The sequence below is a fragment of the Mustelus asterias genome, unplaced genomic scaffold (assembly GCF_964213995.1).
Source record: "Mustelus asterias unplaced genomic scaffold, sMusAst1.hap1.1 HAP1_SCAFFOLD_1392, whole genome shotgun sequence".
NCBI classification, from domain to species: Eukaryota; Metazoa; Chordata; class Chondrichthyes; order Carcharhiniformes; family Triakidae; genus Mustelus; species Mustelus asterias.
Window position 1 is genome coordinate 49,981 of NW_027591337.1, and position 14,607 is coordinate 64,587.

The window sequence follows — 14,607 nt, forward strand, 5'->3', positions numbered from 1 at the left end:
GTGTCTGTCTGTGCGGACTCTGCACATTCTCCTCGTGTCTGCGTGGGTTTCCTCCGGGTGCTCTGGTTTCCTCCCACAGCCCAAAGATGTGTGGGTTAATTTGATTGGCCATGCTAAATTCATCTTTAGTATCCAAAGATGTGCAGGTTAGGTGGATTGGCCGTGCTAAATTGCTCCTTAGTGTCCAAAGATGTGCAGGTTAGGGGATTAATGGGGTTATGAAGATGGGTTTGGAATGGGTAAGGTGCTCTGCCGGTGTGTTGGTGCAGACCCAATAGCCCGAATGACATCTGTCTGCGCTGTAGGGATTCTAACTTCGATATTCAGTGGAAGAGGAGGAACCATTAACAGAGGCACATGGCTTGTGGGATGGGCAGACCAGTGGCAGATACAATTTAATGTGGAGAAATGAGAGATAAAATAAGACCATTTGAGAGACAAAAGGAGGATGAAATGATATACTCAATGAAAAAAGGCTGAATGGTGAGGATGAACAGGGAGCACCAGCGAAGGTGGATCAATCCTTATCACAGGACAATCACATTTCGGGTTTTGTAAGTAGAAATGCAAAAATAACAGCAATGATATGTTTGTATATCTGAGCAAAGATGTCCTTGCGATAGAGGGAGTGCAGCGAAGGCTGATTCCTGGGATGGCGGGATCTGTCATATGAGGAGAGATTAAGTCAGTTAGGATTATATTCACTGGAGTTTAGAAGAGTGAGAGGGGATCTCATAGAAACTTATAAAATTCTAACAGGGCTAGACAGGGTAGATTCGGAAAGAATGTTCCCAATGGTGGGGGGAGGCCAGAACTAGGGGTCATAGTTTGAGGATAAGGGGTAAACCTTCTAGAGCTGAGTGAGGAGAAATTTCTTCACCCAGAGGGTGGTGAATGTGTGGAATTCACCACCACAGAAAGTAGTTGAGACTAAAATGTTGTCTGATTTCAAGAAGAAATTGGATACAGCTCGAGGGGCTAAAGAGACCGAGATATGGGGGGGAAGGTGGGATCAGGATATTGAATTTGATGATCAGCCATGATCAAAATGAATGGTGGAGCAGGTTCGAAGGGCCGAATGGCCTCCTCCTGCTTCAATTTGTTTCTTCGGAAGGAACTCTTCAAATGCAGACAATAAAAATGTAACAAAACTTATTCCAACTTATAAGAAAGGGTTTAATAAAGAAACTTCATGACACCAAACTTGGGGGTCTCGCCCTGGGCCAATCCAAGTTCCCCACAATTCCCAACAGGTTCTTATTTATAGTGTGTCAGCTGACCATCACATCATTCTGTAATTGGTTCCATGGTTTACTGGGTCAGCTGACCCTTATGGCTTGTTACCATTGGTCACATTACATCCAATACAAAGTTGTCACCGGTTACATTCTAACGCTATTTTCTATGATTCTATTAGGTAACGGTTTGGCCAGTTTGAGTGCTGTCACAGTTTGATATTAGCAGAAACCTACGGCACGGGAGGAGGCCATTAACCACGCCACGATTATGACTGTCTGAAAGAACACTCAATGCTTAGTCCTGTATCCGTAACACTGGGATTTCCTCATTCTCCAGCACCTGCCGAACTCCAAACTCCCTTTTTTGGGAATCAGCTTCCACCTTTTTCAGGTTGAGAGTTCCAGATCCCAACAAATCACAACAGGAGGATTAAAAAAAAAATCCCTCATCTCCAATTTTGGTATTTTCCCACCAACTGTGAACGTATGACCTCTGGTTATTAACCCAGTTCGCAGAGGGAGTAGCTTTTCTCTATCAAAAACCTCTCAACATCTTGGAAACCTCCTTTCATTAACTTCTCCCTTGTGCATTGGTGGTTCAGTGGTAGCATTCTCGCCTGCCATGCGGGAGGCCTGGGTTCGATTCCCAGCTCGGGTCACTGTCAGTGTGGAGTTTGCACATTCTCCTCGTGTCAGCGTGGGTTTCCTCCGGGTGCTCTGGTTTCCTCCCACAGTCCAAAGATGTGTGGGTCAGGTTGATTGGCCAAGCTAAAAATTGCCCCTTAGTGTCCTGAAATGCGTAGGTTAGAGGGATTAGTGGGTAAATATGGGGGTAGGGCCTGGGTGGGATTGTGGTCGGTGCAGACTCGATGGGTCGAATGGCCTCTTTCTGTACTGTAGGGTTTCTATTCTATTCTATTCTTCTCCCACCTTCCCTGATCCGCGGAGGACAGTCCGAACTTTCTCCAGCTTCTCCTCACGACTGAAGTCTCTGATTCCCAGCAGTGTCTTATTTCAACCTCACCTGTAGCCTTTCTAAATATCTTTACCTCATTCTTAAAGTGCGGCGCCCAGAATTGTCCACAAAACCAGTGATTTCTAAACTTCCAGAATGTTCTCTGTGCTTTTATATTCTAGTCATCCATTCATAAACTCAGGTTCATTGCCGCAGAAGGCCGCAGAGACCAGGTCATTGAGTGTATTTAAGATAGAGATAGATAGGTTCTTGATTGATAAGGGGATCAAAAGGTTACGGGGAAAAGGAGGGAGAATGGGGTTGAGAACATACCAGCCATGATCGAATGGTGGAGCAGACTCGATGGGCTGAATGGCCTAATTCTGCTCCTATATCTTATGGTAGCCCAGTTGCTTTTCTCATTGCGACTCTCTTTTAAGGATTTGCGTAGGTGAACACCAAGGTCGGCACATTCTTCAAATCATTCCATTTATGTTGTACTGTCCTCCCCCAAAGTGCCCCCTTCACATATTTTCCACAATGATCTCCGATCACTACGCTTTTGCCGATTACACCACCTTGTTTCCTTATCGCCAGTGTCAGTTTTTATTGGCTGTTGTGGGAAATTCTTCCAGGTGGCCTGATTAATTTAAAGACTAAATCTTTTCATTAAACATTTCATTTCACAAAGGCAAAACACGGGGTGGCCCAGTAGCACAGTGGTTAGCACTGCTGCTTCACAGCTCCAGGGACCTGGGTTCGATTCCCGGCCTGGGTCACTGTCTGTGTGGAGTTTGCACATTCTCCTCGTGTCTGCGTGGGTTTCCTCTGGGTGCTCCGGTTTCCTCCCAAAGATGTGCGCGTTAGGTTGATTGGTCATGCTAAAAAAAAAAAATTGCCCTTAGTGTCCTGAGATGCGTGGATTAGTGGGTAAAATATGTAGGGATATGGGGGTAGGGTCTGGGTGGGATTGTGGTCGGTGCAGACTCGATGGACCGAATGGCCTCTTTCTGTACTGTAGGGATTCTATGATTCTAAAAAGTTTATTCAGTTCAATGAAATTCTTCAACTAGTTTTTATTAAAACAATTGACATGCTAGAATCAAAAACATTACAAATTAAAAATATTCAGACAAACATACAATTAGGACAAGACAAATCTCATTTTGGCCAAAATGGGAGATCAATGGTTCCACCTACACAGCTAATGAGCTAGCAGGCTTTTCACAAAAGATCTCCGATTTCATGGCAAGAAAATAGAATAGTTATACTTTTTTATCAGATTAATCAGTCCAGCATTGAATTAACAGCAATTTCATTCATTCACTGATCTGTCAATCTACTGATAGCATGTCCTTCAATCAATAATTCTTTGACACCTTCAAATATAACTTCAATTATTAGTCAGTCTGTTTTATGGAAATTTCCACCCAAAAATTGGCTTCTTATAATTCAGCATTTTCTCTAACTAAAAGGGATTTTTTTTCTCTGGAGCGTGGGAGGCTGAGGGGTGATCTTGTAGAGGTCTATAAAATAATGAGGGGCACAGATCAGCTAGATAGTCAATATCTTTTCCCAAAGGTAGGGGAGTCTTAAACCAGAAGGCATAGGTTTAAGGTGAGAGGGGAGAGATACAAAAGTGTCCAGAGGGGCAATTTTTTCACACAGAGGGTGGTGAGTGTCTGGAACAAGCTGCCAGAGGTAGCAGTAGAGGCGGGTACAATTTTGTCTTTTAAAAAGCATTTAGACAGTTTTATGGGTACGATGGGTATAGAGGGATATGGGCCAAATTGGGATTAGCTTAGGGGTTTTAAAAAAAAGGGCGGCATGGACAAGTTGGGCCGAAGGGCCTGTTTCCATGCTATAAACCTCTATGACTCTAATTTAAACCGGTTCTATTGAAGGCACCTTTATCTAGTGGACTTATTTTCTCCGGTTTAGATATGCGTTTGTAATTTACTTTGTTGCATGATTTGTGCCTGACTTGTGCCGGTATCTTTCATGAAAACATCTTTCATTTTACTGGCATGTTACAAATTCATTTCTCAGAGACATTATTAATATGTTACTTAAATATTTTGTATTATTCTCAAACCACATATTAAACATTAGCTGCTAATTATCCTCATGTCGGGTATTTAGAATTAATCAGAATTCTCAACCACAATGCCCACCCCTAATTGCCCTTGATTGCCCGGCTATTTCAGAGTCAACCACGTTGCTGTGGATCTGGAGTCACATGTAGGCCAGACCGGGTAAGGACAGCAGATTTCCTTCCTTTTAAACCCAGATGGGTTTTTACAACAATTTGTAATGGCTGCCATTATTGGGACTCTATCGACCGAGTTAAATGCCGTGATGAGATTTGAACCTGTGACCCCAAGTTGGGCCTCTGGACTACTAGTCCAGTAACATTACCACACCGCCATCATGTCCCCCTTTCTTTCATCCTGAAGCCTATAAACTATCCTCAGCGCTATCTGTTGTTTTTTATTAGTTCCACAAGTAGGCTTACATTAACACCGCAATGAAATTACTATGAAAATCCCCTAGTCACCTTTTTGGGTACATTGAGAGAGAATTTAGCATGGCCAATGAAGGCCCTCTCCCCTGCTCTATCCCCACCACAAGAAGTCTCACAACACCAGGTTAAAGTCCAACAGGTTTATTGGTAGCAAAAGCCACTAGCTTTCGGAGCGCTGCTCCTTCGTCAGGTGAGTGGGAGTTCTGTTCACAAACAGGGTGTATAAAGACACAAACTCAATTTACAAAATAATGGTTGGAATGCGAGTCTTTAAAGGTAATCCCCACAACCCCACACATTTAACATAGCTAATCCATCTAACCAACACATCTTGGGACACTAAGGGCCAATTCACCCTAACCTACACATTTTTGGACCATGGGAGGAAACCGGAGCACCCGGAGGAAACCCACGCAGGCATGGGGAGAATGTGCAAACTCCACACAGCCAGTGACCCAAGGCCAGGATTGAACCTGGGTCCATGGAACTGTGAGACAGCAGTGCTAAACACTGTGCCACCCCACTACGTTGCCAAGTTTCATAGCATCAGCAAACTTTATAATACTGTTTAAAGTTTATTTATTATTGTCACAAATAGGCTTACATTAACACTGCAATGAAGTTACTGTGAAAATCCCCTCGTCACCACACTCTGTTTGGGTACACTGAGGGACAATTAGGCACGGCCAATGCACCCTAACCAGCACATCGTTTGGACTGTGGGAGGAAACCGGAGCACCCGGAGGAAACCCACGCAGAAACGGGGGACAACGTGCAAACTCCGCACAGACAGCGACCCAAGCCGGGAATTGAACCCGGGTCCCTGGTGCTGTGAGGCAGCAGTGCTAACCCACTGTGCCACCTACAACTGGAAACCGCAAAGGATGATGGGACTAAGACAACATTGACTCTTGGGTGATGCACAGCCCAGTCTGAAAACATCCAGTCACCACCAACCATTTGCTTCCTGTCCCTGAGCCAATTTTATATTCTCATTGCTGCTTTCACCTCATTCCCAAGGGTTTCCATCTCAATAAGCTTTCATGATACAGAAAGGATGGCCAAAAGTATAGATACGATGGATTAGAATCAATCGCTATGAGGTGATATCCGGATACTGGAGGTTCTTAAAAGATTATGACGGTTTTGAGTGGGGAAAAGCCATTTTCTCTGGATAGGAAATCAATAACTAGTTTAAAATGGTTTCAGAGTGAGGGGAAGAGGCTCTTAAGAGCAAGGAATGTTTACCAGAGAGTGAGGCAGAGAGCAGGGGATTGTTTTAAGGGAAAATTGTATAGATATTAAAGGGAGGCAGATTCAGGGATGTGGGGAGGGAATGGAGCAGAGGTGATGGGGTGAAGGGGTAAGGGGGGGAATGAACGGGGCAGAAGCAATGGGAGGGTACGGTAGGTCAGAGAGCATGGGGTTGGCAGCCATTGGCTCAGCTGCAGTGACTTTGATCTGTTTAATAGTGGCTTAAATTTTAAGGTTCAATGAATCTTGGACATCGCTGCAACTGGCCATCCGCTGCCTGCTTTTAGTTCCAAATGTATTACAGGTCCATTGTACTACATACAACTTGAGTCACGAATAGTCATCAATGAACAAACCTTGTCCGGCATGGACTGATATTACTCCAAATAAATCTCTTGTTAAATAGTATTTGCTGCCATAAGTTCAGCAATTAGTAAAATCAAATACCCAATCATACAAATCAAAATACGCCCATTCATCATTTATTCCGTGCCTACAGTCTGAGATAGAGAGTGACTGAGACAGGGCCTACGGTCTGAGATGGGGAGTGACTGAGGCTGGGCCTACAGTCTGAGATGGGGAGTGACTGAGGCTGGGCCTACAGTCTGAGATAGAGAGTGACTGAGGCTGGGCCTACAGTCTGAGATAGGCAGTGACTGAGACAGGGCCTACAGTCTGAGATAGAGAGTGACTGAGGCTGGGCCTACAGTCTGAGATAGAGAGTGACTGAGACAGGACCTACAGTCTGAGATAGAGAGTGACTGAGACAGGGCCTACAGTCTGAGATAGAGAGTGACTGAGGCTGGGCCTACAGTCTGAGATAGGCAGTGACTGAGACAGGGCCTACAGTCTGAGATAGAGAGTGACTGAGACAGGGCCTACAGTCTGAGATAGAGAGTGACTGAGGCTGGGCCTACAGTCTGAGATAGGCAGTGGCTGAGACAGGGCCTACAGTCTGAGATAGAGAGTGACTGAGGCTGGGCCTACAGTCTGAGATAGAGAGTGACTGAGACAGGGCCTACAGTCTGAGATAGAGTGTGACTGAGGCTGGGCCTACAGTCTGAGATAGAGAGTGACTGAGACAGGGCCTACAGTCTGAGATAGGCAGTGACTGAGACAGGGACTACAGTCTGAGATATGCAGTGACTGAGGCTGGGCCTACAGTCTGAGATGGAGAGTGACTGAGACAGGGCCTACAGTCTGAGATAGAGAGTGACTGAGGCTGGGCCTACAGTCTGAGATAGAGAGTGACTGAGACAGGGCCTACAGTCTGAGATAGGCAGTGACTGAGACAGGGACTACAGTCTGAGATATGCAGTGACTGAGGCTGGGCCTACAGTCTGAGATGGAGAGTGACTGAGACAGGGCCTACAGTCTGAGATATGCAGTGACTGAGGCTGGGCCTACAGTCTGAGATGGAGAGTGACTGAGACAGGGCCTACAGTCTGAGAGAGGCAGTGACTGAGGCTGGGCCTATAGTCTGAGATAGGGAGTGACTGAGGCTGGGCCTACAGTCTGAGATAGGCAGTGACTGAGGCTGGGCCTGCAGTCTGAGATACAGAGTGACTGAGACTGGGCTTACTATCTGAGATAGGGAGTGACTGAGACAGGGACTACAGTCTGAGATAGGCAGTGACTGAGGCTGGGCCTGCAGTCTGAGATAGGGAGTGACTGAGGCTGGGCCTACAGTCTGAGATAGGCAGTGACTGAGGCTGGGCCTGCAGTCTGAGATAGGGAGTGACTGAGGCTGGGCCTGCAGTCTGAGATAGGGAGTGACTGAGGCTGGGCCTGCAGTCTGAGATACAGAGTGACTGAGACTGGGCTTACTATCTGAGATAGGGAGTGACTGAGACAGGGACTACAGTCTGAGATAGGCAGTGACTGAGGCTGGGCCTGCAGTCTGAGATAGGGAGTGACTGAGGCTGGGCCTACAGTCTGAGATACAGAGTGACTGAGACTGGGCTTACTATCTGAGATAGGGAGTGACTGAGACAGGGACTACAGTCTGAGATATGCAGTGACTGTGGCTGGGCCTATAGTCTGAGATAGAGAGTCACTGTGGCTGGGTCTACAGTCTGAGATAGAGAGTGACTGAGGCTGGGCCTACAGTCTGAGATAGAGAGTGACTGAGGCTGGGCCTACAGTCTGAGATAGAGAGTGACTGAGGCTGGGCCTACAGTCTGAGATAGGCAGTGACTGAGACTGATCCTAAAGTCTGAGATAGGCAGTGACGGAGTCTGGGCCTACAGTCTGAGATATGCAGTGACTGTGGCTGGGCCTACAGTCTGGGATAGGGATTGACTGAGGCTGGGCCTACAGTCTGAGATAGGCAGTGACTGAGGCTGGGCCTACAGTCTGAGATAGGGAGTGACTGAGGCTGGGCCTGCAGTCTGAGATAGAGGGTTACTGAGGCTGGGCCTACAGTCTGAGATAGAGGGTTACTGAGGCTGGGCCTGCAGTCTGAGATAGGGAGTTACTGAGGCTGGGCCTGCAGTCTGAGATAGGGAGTGACTGAGGCTGGGCCTGCAGTCTGAGATAGAGGGTTACTGAGGCTGGGCCTGCAGTCTGAGATAGGGAGTGACTGAGGCTGGGCCTGCAGTCTGAGATAGAGAGTGACTGAGGCTGGGCCTGCAGTCTGAGATAGAGGGTTACTGAGGCTGGGCCTGCAGTCTGAGATAGAGGGTTACTGAGGCTGGGCCTGCAGTCTGAGATAGAGAGTGACTGAGACTGGGACAACATGAACATTTAAGTCCACAAAGCATTCATTTACATCAAATTCAGCTGTGCTAATGTGATAAAACAGTGTAAACGCTGTCAGGAGGCAAATAACTGGATCGTGGTCGTGCTGAGAGAAATTTCTTCAAAGGTGGAAGCTGTCGCACATTTAGGAAGAGAAACGTCTCTTTCGGATTCTCACTAATGTTGTGGTCACAGGTCAAGGGTTGGTGAAACCTCACTCCCAGGCCTCAGTCACGGACTCTCACTGACCAAGTGTGCTGTTATAGAAGACTAACTCTTGATTTGATTTATTATTGCCACATGTATTGGGATACAGTGAAAAATATTGTTTCTTGCGCGCTATACAGACAAAGCATACCGTTCATCAAGGAAATAGGGGAGGTGGAACGGAGTGGGTGGAGAATGTAATGTTACAGTCACAGCTAGGGTGTAGAGAAAGATCAGCTTGATGTGTGATAGGACCATTCAGAAGTCTGATGGCAGCAGTGAAGAAGCTGTTCTTGAGTTGGTTGGTACGTGATCTCAGACTTCTGAATCTTTTTCCCAATGGAAAAAAGGGGGAAGGGGAACAGTCACAAGTCGTGGTACACATCGGTACGAACGACATAGGTAAGAGAAGGGACGGGGATTTAAAACAGGAATTTAGGGAGCTGGGGTGGAAGCTGAGAGCCAAGACAAACCATGTTGTCATCTCTGGTTTGTTGCCAGAGCCACGTGATAGCGAGTTGAGGAACAGGGAGAGAGTGCAGATAAACACCTGGCTGCAGGGATGGTGTAGGAGGGAGGGTTTCAGATACGTGGATAATTGGGAGCACATTCTGGGGGAGGTGGGACCTGTACAAACAGGATGGGTTGCACCTGGACCAGAGGGGCACCAACATCCTGGGAGGGAAATTTGCTACGGCTCTTAGGGGCGGTTTAAACTAATTTGTCAGGGGGATGGGAAAAGGAGCTGTAGTCCAGAAGCCAGTGTTGAGTGTAGTGAGGTATTGAGGAGGGTATCAAGGTCGCAGGAGTGTACCAGCAGACAGGAAGATGGGTTGAAGTGTGTCCACTTCAATGCAAGGAGCATCCGGAATAAGGTAGGTGAACTTGGAGCGTGGATTGGCACTTGGGACTATGATGTTGTGGCCATTACGGAGACATGGTTAGAACAAGTCAGGAATGGTTGTTGGACGTTCCGGGGTATAGATGTTTCAGTAAGAGCAGGGAAGCTGGTAAAAGAGGTGGAGGAGTAGCATTGTTAATCAAGGATAGTTTAACGGCTGCTGAAAGGCAGTTCAAGGGGGATCTGCCGACTGAGGTAATATGGGCTGAAGTTAGAAATAGGACAGGAGCGGTCACGTTGTTGGGGGTTTTCTATAGGCCCCCAAATAGTAATAGAGATGTGGAGGATGAAATTGCAAAGCAGATTATGGATAGGTGTGGAGGTCACAGGGTAGTTGTCATGGGTGACTTTAACTTTCCAAATATTGATTGGAACCTTTATAGGTCGAATAGTTCGGATGGGGCAGTTTTTGTACAGTGTGTGCAGGAGGGTTTCCTGACACAATATGTGGATAGGCCGACAAGAGGTGGGGCCACATTGGACTTGCTACTGGGTAATGAACCGGGCCAAGTGTTAGATTTGGTTGTGGGAGAGCACTTTGGAGATAGTGACCACATTCTGTGTCTTTCATCATTGCAATGGAGAGGGATAGGGCCTTACGGCAGGGCAAGGTTTAAAATTGGGGGAGGGGTAATTATGATGCGATTAGGCAGGAATTAGGGAGCATAAGATGGGAACAGGAACTGTCAGGGAAAGGCACTAATGAAAAGTGGAGCTTGTTAAAGGAACAAATACTGCGTGTCCTTGATAGGCATGTCCCTGTCAGGCAGGGAGGAAATGGCCGAGTGAGGGAACCATGGTTCACAAAAGAGGTTGAATGTCTTGTCAAGAGGAAAAAGGAAGCGTATATAAGGATGAGAAAACAAGGTTCAGTTGGGTTGCTTGAGGGTTACAAGGTAGCAAGTAATGAGCTAAAAAAAGGGCTTAGGAGAGCTAGGAGGGGGCATGAGAAGTCCTTGGCGGGTCGGATCAAGGAAAACCCCAAGGCTTTTTACTCTTATGTGAGAAATAAAAGAATGACCAGGGTGAGGTTAGGGCCGGTCAAGGACGGCAGTGGGAACTTGTGCATGGAGTCAGAAGAGATAGGAGAGGTGATGAATGAATACTTTTCTTCAGTGTTCACCAAGGAGAGGGACCATGTTTTTGAGGATGAGAGTGGGATACAGGCTGATAGGCTGGAGGAGGTAGGTGTTCTGAGGGAAGGTGTATTAGCAATTTTGAAAAACCTGAGGGTCGATAAGTCCCCTGGACCAGATGGGATATATCCTAGGATTCTTTGGGAGACAAGGGATGAGATTGCAGAGCCTTTGGCTTTGATCTTTGGGTCCTCACTGTCCATGGGGATAGTCATGATGTGGAGATGCCGGCGTTAGACTGGGGTAAACACAGTAAGCGTTTTGACAACACCAGGTTAAAGTCCAACAGGTTTATTTGGTAGCAAATACCATTAGCTTTTGGAGCGCTGCTCCTTCGTCAGATGGAGTGGAAATCCACTCCAGATTTCCACTCCATCTGACGAAGGAGCAGCGCTCCGAAAGCTAATGGTATTTGCCACCAAATAAACCTGTTGGACTTTAACCTGGTGTTGTTAAAACGCTTACACGGGGATAGTGCCAGAGGACTGGAGAGTGGCGAATGTTGTTCCTCTGTTCAAGAAAGGAAATAGGAATGACCCTGGTAATTATAGGCCGGTTAGTCTTACTTCGGTGGTCGGTAAGTTAATGGAAAAGGTCCTGAGGGAAAGGACTTATGACCATTTGGAAAGATGCAGCTTAATCCGTGATAGTCAGCACGGATTTGTGAAGGGTAAGTCTTGCCTCACAAATTTGATTGAATTCTTTGAGGAGGTAACTAAGTGTATAGATGAAGGTAGAGCAGTTGATGTCGTATACATGGATTTTAGTAAGGCGTTTGATAAGGTTCCCCATGGTAGGCTCATGAAGAAAGTAAGGAAGTGTGGGATAGAGGGAAATTTGGCCGATTGGATAAATAACTGGCTATCTCATAGAAGACAGAGGGTGGTGGTGGATGGAAAATTTTCAGACTGGAGACCAGTTACCAGCGGCGTACCACAGGGATCAGTGCTGCGTCCTCTGCTATTTGTGATTTTTATCAATGACTTGGAGGAGGGGGCTAAAGGGTGGGTCAGTAAATTTGCTGATGACACCAAGATTGGTGGAGTAGTGGATGAGGTGGAGGGCTATTGTAGGCTGCAAAGAGACATTGATAGAAACATAGAAACAGTACAGCACAAAACAGGCCCTTCGGCCCCACAGAGGATGAAGAGCTGGGCCGAAAAATGGCAGATGGAGTTTAACACTGATAAGTGCGAGGTGATTCATTTTGGTAGGACAAATTTGAATGCGGATTACAGGGTCAATGGCAGGGTTCTGAGGAATGTGGAGGAACAGAGAGATCTTGGGGTTCATATCCACAGACCTCTGAAGGTTGCCACTCAAGTGGATAGAGCCATGAAGAAGTCTTATAGTGTGTTAGCATTTATTAACAGAGGGTTTGAGTTTAAGAGCCGTGGGGTTATGCTGCAACTGTACAGGACCTTGGTGAGACCACATTTGGAATATTGTGTGCAGTTCTGGTCACCTCACTATAAGAAAGATGTGGAAGCATTGGAGAGAGTGCAGAGGAGATTTACCGGGATGCTGCCTGGTTTGGAGGGTAGGTCTTATGAGGAAAGGTTGAGGGAGCCAGGGCTTTTCTCTTTGGAGCGGAGGAGGATGAGAGGCGACTTAATAGAGGTTTATAAGATGATAAGGGGGATAGATAGAGTGGACGTTCAGAGACTATTTCCTCGGGTGGATGTAGCTATTACTAGGGGGCATAACTATAAGGTTCATGGTGGGAGATATAGGAGGGATGTCCGAGGTAGGTTCTTTACTCAGAGAGTGGTTGGGGTGTGGAATGGACTGCCTGCTGTGATAGTGGAGTCGGACACTGTAGGAACTTTCAAGCGATTATTGGATAGGCACATGGAGCTCACCAGAATGATAGGGAGTGGGATAGCTTGATCTTGGTTTCGGACAAAGCTCGGCACAACATCGAGGGCTGAAGGGCCTGTACTGTGCTGTACTGTTCTATGGAAGAAGGTGGAAGAGAGAATGTCCGGGGTGCGTGGGGTCCTTGATTACGCTGGCTGCTTTTCCGAGGCAGTGGGAAGCGTAGACAGATTCAGTGGATGGGAGGCTGGTTTGCGTGATGGACTGTGTTGTGTTCACAACCTTCTGTAGTTTCGTATGGTCTTGGTCAGAGCAGGAATCATACCAAGCTGTGATAGATCCGGATAGGATGCTTTCTATGGTGCATCTGTAGAAATTGGTGAGTAGTAGCGGACATGCTGAATTTCCTATAAGGAGGTGGGCTGGGCGGGAGAGAGGGATTTTGCTGCAGCAGGAGGCTGGGGATTGGGCTCGATTGTGACCGAGGTGGCCAGAATCACACCATGGCACTCACCGTGGGTAAATCGGATCTGTCGCCAGGGATGACAGAGCGGCACGGTGGCACAGTGGTTAGCACTGCTGCCTCACAGCGCCAGGGACCTGGGTTCAATGTGTGCAGTTTGCACGTTCTCCCCGTGTCTGCGTGGGTTTCCTCCGGGTGCTCCGGTTTCCTGCCACAGTCCGAAAGACGTGCTGGTTAGGGTGCATCGGCCATGCTAAGTTCTCCCTCAGTGTACCCGAACCGAACAGGCGCTGCAGTGTGGCGACGCGGGGATTTTCACAGTAACTTCATTGCAGTGTTAATGTAAGCCTACTTGTGACACTAATAAATAAACTTTAAAAATTTTTTAAAAACTTAAAATAATGCTTCCTGTTGGGGTTGTGGTGGAATTCTTTGCTTCAAGAAACCCACCTTATACAGAAAATTTGCGAATTGCCGATTGAAGGCTTTGGCCAACTCAGACTCTTTGGCTGCCAGGCCCCTTTGGGTTAATGAGTGAAATGTTTTGGGTGCTTGCATCGTTCTCCACTCTCATTCCCCTTTCCCCCGGCCGACCCCACTCCCTTTCTGGATCCACTCCTGGGAGAAAAATAAACTCTTCCCCGTTTACAACTGCGCTTTCAAAACCCCAACCAATCTAACCATTCGGGCTCATCACCTTTTTGCTGACCGGGCCCCCGCCACCATGAAAACCATTCCTTACTCTCCATATCCTGCTGTCACCATCTCCTCTGCTCCCCTCAATCCAAAGGCTGAACCTTTGTGGCAAAATCACTGACTGAGCCACAGAGTCAGAGAAAAATGACCGTGCAGAAAGAGGCCATTCAGCCCATCATTTCTGCACCATCCAAAAATAAAATAAATTAGCTGCTGATTTTAAACCCCTTTCCAGCACCCTTGCAGGTTCCAGCACTGCGGTTCCTGATCCAGGTACCTTTGAAATGAGTTGAGTGCTTCAGTCACAACTATCGATTCAGGCAGTGAATTCCAGACACCTAGCACCCCCCTCTGGGTGAAAGATTTTGCTTCAGGTTTCCCCCCTAATCCTTCCACTGATCATTTTCAATCTATGCCCCCTAGGAACTGACCCCTCCGCTAGGGGAACCAGGTCTTTCCTGTCTCGGCCCCCTCCTCATTTTGTACATTTCAATTCGGTCACCTTCTAGCCTCCTCTGTTCTAAGGCTATCCAATCTCTCCTCATTGTTGCAATTTTCCAGTCCAGGCAACATTCTTGTAACTCTCCTCTGTACTCTCTCTGCAATTGTGTCCTTCCTGTAGTGTGGTGACAGGAACTGTAGACAAGATCCCTGTGGTAATTTTAATAATAAACCA